Here is a 5,165-nt window from a genome sequence, read left to right as displayed (position 1 = left end):
TCCTCATGTCAGCACGTTGTAGGTGTCGCCACCGGCGCCAACCTTGTTTGAATCCTCTGAAAAGCTAATCATTTGTATATCACAGCATCTTCTTCCTGTCGGTTAAATTTCGCGTCTGTAGCACGTCATCTTCGTGGTGTAGCGATTTTAATGGCCAGTAGTGTATTTATCAATCGTCATTTTTATTTGTAGCTCACTGTTGCTGTTTGAGTTTAGACATTGTTATTTTAACATTTGGAGCTGTGAACGCTAGGAAATGGAGTGCCAAGTGGAGAAATCGACACATTTCCGACATATTCTCCCTTTTAAGTTCAGTAGATGGATGACAGCAGTGGAGGCAGCAGAAACAAAAAAAAAAAAAAAAAAAAAAGAAAAAGAAAAAGAAAAAGGAATGGTTCAAATGGATCTATGCACTATGAGGTCATCGGTCTCCTAGACGTGGAACTACTGAAACCTAACTAACCTAAGGACTTCACACACATCCATATCCGAGGTAGGATTCGAACCTTCAACCGTAGCAGAAGCGCTGTTTCGGACAGAAGCGCCTAGAACCATCGGCCACAGCGGCCGGCGCAGCAGAAACATTTACGCTGTGTATGGAGATAATGCCATTGGACAGAGTACGGCAAGAAAATGTTTTTCTCCTTTTAAGGGTGATCGTTTTGACATTAGTGATTCTGCAAGTCCAGGAAGACCTTCGGGGTTTCACGAAGATCGTTTAAATACATTAGTCCACAATGAACCACGTCAGCGTACCTGTGAACTGGCAGATGGATACTGTGTTCATTCCACCATCGACGGAGATTTGCGTGCAATGAGGAATGTCTAAAAATAGGGTGTACGGGCACCACATGCTCTAAGTCAAATCACAAAAATCAGTCGGCGGCCATATGTGCATCTCTGCTTGCTCGTGATCGATTGGTTCGTGAACAACACCGACCATCCCTATGCTGTATCGTTGCTGGTGACGGGAAATGGTGTATTTATGCTAACATAACGAAAAAGAAAAAGTAATGGTTGTTCGTTGAGTAGCTGCTCTCTGTGATCATAGAGACCTGCGGGCAGCCACAAAAAATAATATTGCGAATCTCGTGGAACAACTACGGTTTTATGTACTACGAATTTCTTTCCCGAGGTTTAATCATCACTGCTGGCATGTACTGTCAACAGCTGATACTTCTCGCAGACGGAGTCCAGGAACAACAACCAGGAATACTGCGTGAAGTGATGCATGCTACTCCACGGTAACGCCAGCCCGTATTCTGCTAGAGTCACCAAAACATTACGCAGGAGTTGGATGGGGCAATTATTCTGCACCCACCTTATTCACCTGATCTTGCTTTCTCAGATTTTCACCCTTTTCCACTCTCTATCGAGCAACTTTCGAGGAATTTTCCTTCCGGGTGAAAATGCGCGCCGAATATGGCTCGGCGAGTTCGTCGCCTGAAAACCACGTAATTTCTACTGTCACTGAATCGAAAAGTTATCCCAGCGTTGGCAGACAATTGTAAATAGTGAAAGAGACTGTTATTTATGACCTAAATCTCTCTATCTGTTATGATTATTAAACGTATGGAAAAACACTACTAAATTATGCACTAACCGAATACTTCCCATAAGGCGTTACATACCACAACTCTACCAGGCCCCATTCAGTCTCGCAGTGCACAGTAGATATAACGTTTTGGCCCGTTAGTGCGTGTGTGTGCCTCTTGTCTCTGTAAACAATTCGTACTAAGCAAGTCTGCAAGCTTTCGTGGCCATTGTCACTGAAAGTAAAATCTTCCGTGTTGTTTGACCGCATCATATTTCTTCTATGTGATCAACATATCGATCCCTCAGCTGGAATCTTCTTCAGGATCTCGTAGTGTACACAGCTGACTGAACACTGTCACCACACCGTACACACATAGTATTCTGAAGAAGATTCCAGCAGAGAGATCGAAACGTCGATCGCATAGAAGATATACGACACGGTCTAACGACACAGAAGATTTTACTTTCAGTTAGTATTAAACTAGAAATTTTAGAATAATAGCCATGAGAGCACTCTCGAGGGCTGTGTTGAATTAGCCTCATCTGTACTAAGGTCTTGCGCAGCTATGGGAGTGACCACTTAGCTTTAAGGGGGGACGTTCATGAAATTGGCCGAAAATGTCAATTTTGAATATATTTTTTATTTATTATTACACTCAGGGACAGTAAGTTTTCAAAGTTTCAATGGTGAAATCGCATCCGAGGTGGTTAAGAAATAATTAAATGCGTGACTCGATCTTTCTGCGACGCCCACTTTTTGAAGCAACACTACCGTGTTATCTCGGTCAACAAAGATTCCGTGTATTACTGTCAAGCAAACTTGCAAGGGCTACATCTAGAAGGCTGTGACGTATAATATCTCGTTTTACAGATCATCTGCAACTGTTTCGTATCTTAGAAACAATTACAAACTAGCTGCTCTATTTACGAACAGACAGTTCTTGTTTTGCCTTGTGCTATTGACGGAGATGTACGCAACTGTATTACGATTAGGCCATCAGACAGAACCTATCCAGTGTAAGTAACATGAAAAGTACAGTGTGGGCCACATATTTCCACATGGTGTCAGCAGATGAATATCCCATTCATCGTCTGTGCAACATTAGCTGTTGTAAATATCTACAGCCTCAGAGGGATAAAAACCCGTACATTCACGAGAAGAGGGTTTAAAATTGTATCCTGGATGTTAAGCTCATTTACAGACTTCTGGCCGAACCTGAACTTTCAGAAATGTGTGTTAGTGCCAAAACCCGGAATCCAAATGACTCTCTAAATTCCCTCGTATGGAAACGATGCCCTAAAATCACATTTTTATCTGTTACAGCTGTCAGAATTGCAACTTATAAAGCAGTTCTTGTAATTAATGAAGAGAACATAGGAAGGTTGAAGGTATCATAGAAAATGGCCTTTAAGAGAGGAAATTTCAAAATAGATTTACCGCGCCTCTCTGCAGCTGAGAAGTCAGTTGAAGACCTGGTAAAGGAAAGAAGGAAAATACTAGAAACTAGAAGAGAAGCCTTGAAGGGAAAAAGGAAACGAGTACAGACCTGGGTTCTTCTGAAGAGATGACATAAGAAAAAAAAAACGTTAGGTTGTACTTTAAGTTGCATTTCCTGGAAATCATATTTGTTATAAAGATTATGTACCTTTCTCTCAGAATATATGAAGGCTAGAATTATGAAAATTGGTACACTTTTTTCTATAAGCCCAATAAATGTTGTCTCAAGAGTAAATCTTAAAAGTCTGAGAGTTGGCTGAGATATGGGGAAAAGTACTTGAAATTTTGCACGATTTTTACGTTATACTTATAAAGGAGTAACTAAAAATTATTGAAATTCTCCTATTCAAAAAGTCTCATGACAGACGTTCACTGTATGCAAAGAGATTAAACAGAGAAAATTTTGTAGAAATCTCTTTGATAGTTTCTGAGAAAAAGTACATATGCTACTTTTTTAAAGATAAAATTTTTAAATTACATAAATAAGTTAAATGTATATAATCCGAGTAACTTTACAGTAAATGCGTTAATTTCATGTAAAGCATGTGACAAAATTTCAAGGACGTATCTTCAGAACTGTGGATTTAATGCATTTTTAAATAGTGTGTGTATTTCATGAACGTTCCCCCCTTAAACCTTCTTCTTGTGTATCAACTCTGTTCCGTTTCTCTCGTGTCGTAACCACACCCAGGAATTCAACTGCCCGCTCCCGCAGTTGCCAGTGCGTTTCTCTGTGCCCTGGAACGCGCCTCGGAGCGGAGACAAAGCTCTCTCCATCTCAGAGAGCCATGCCTGGCCTTGGAGGACAGCCAACAATGCCAAATACTTTAGGTGCCACGAGATGTTGCTTTGTTGTGTTTTTTTTTTTATTTTTGACTATGACTCTCTGCCTTTACCAAGATAAACAGTGTATCTAATTTTGGGCAGCAACCTCACACATCCACTTAAATGAGAAGATAAACTCAGTTGCATCCGAAGCAGTGTCGACCCGAAGAGCACGTTAAATGGAAGTATGCCGCAGGTCGCCGGAGAGCTATTCTGTGCAGTGTTAAGTGGGTTGATTTGTAAGAGTGCAGATGCTATGGAGCTAATGGGGGGGGGGGGGGGGGGCTGTTCCTCATGAATATATTAAAAAAAAAAACTTCAGTCATCTGATAATGAGATGACGATAGCTATACATGCATTCTAGGAATCTTTAGAGCAGCAACAACTTGTTCCCTTCTGTCTATGAAGGTGCTAAATGAAGGTAATCGGTATATCTACGTCCTTCAGTGCTTTAAAATATATGTGCAATGTTATTGGCTTTTTTCTAAGTTTTCTCCTTGCTATCCATTAACCTGTCTCATGCTTATCAGAAATATTTATTGTCAGTTGGAAAAAGCTGGTTTAGAAAAGCGCTTATAGTTGCCGAAATTTTGTTCTTACTTATTAAGATAGAAACAGTAGTTTATTTTGCATTTCTTCATTTGTTTACTTCAATTTCTCTACATCTCTTGCATGTATTCTTCATTTTCCAGACTGAAGTCGTAGTATACAGTATAAGATAGGGTTTAACATGGTACACTTCACAGAATTTCGGATATAGCCACCCCTGTAATTGAACTTTATGCGCTCCTAGATTTCTCAGAAATTACAAAAATTAGTCAGGAAAATTCAGATTTTTTCAAATGTGAAACATATTCCAAACTACAACATGATCATGAACTTTGGAACAAAAATGCTTTTGAGATTGAAAAGCGTTGAAATCGAGAAAATATTGTCAATACCTTATTTAATCGTCTGTCTGTTACGTTATTGCTCTATTACACACCAAAAATCAGTAAGTGAAGTCAAATTAAATATAAGTATTATCAAGAACCAGCTACAAGTAAAGCATACTTCGAAGCAGAAAGTATTGGAAACTAACACAAATTTCTATTTTCAAGAGAAGTAAGATTGTCAAAACATCAGAGAAATGTAGCTCATTTGCAAATATTACATGTTCTACATTCCTCCGTTTCAAAGTACAAGATGGTGGTGGTGGTGGTGGTGGTGGTGGTGGTTAGTGTTTAACGTCCCGTCGACAACGAGGTCATTAGAGACGGAGCGCAAGCTCGGGTTAGGGAAGGATTGGGAAGGAAATCGGCCGTGC

This window comes from Schistocerca americana, chromosome 5 (genome assembly GCF_021461395.2).
Source record: "Schistocerca americana isolate TAMUIC-IGC-003095 chromosome 5, iqSchAmer2.1, whole genome shotgun sequence".
NCBI classification, from domain to species: Eukaryota; Metazoa; Arthropoda; class Insecta; order Orthoptera; family Acrididae; genus Schistocerca; species Schistocerca americana.
The sequence above is the reverse complement of the archived record's forward strand: the minus strand, read 5'-3'. Positions refer to the sequence as shown.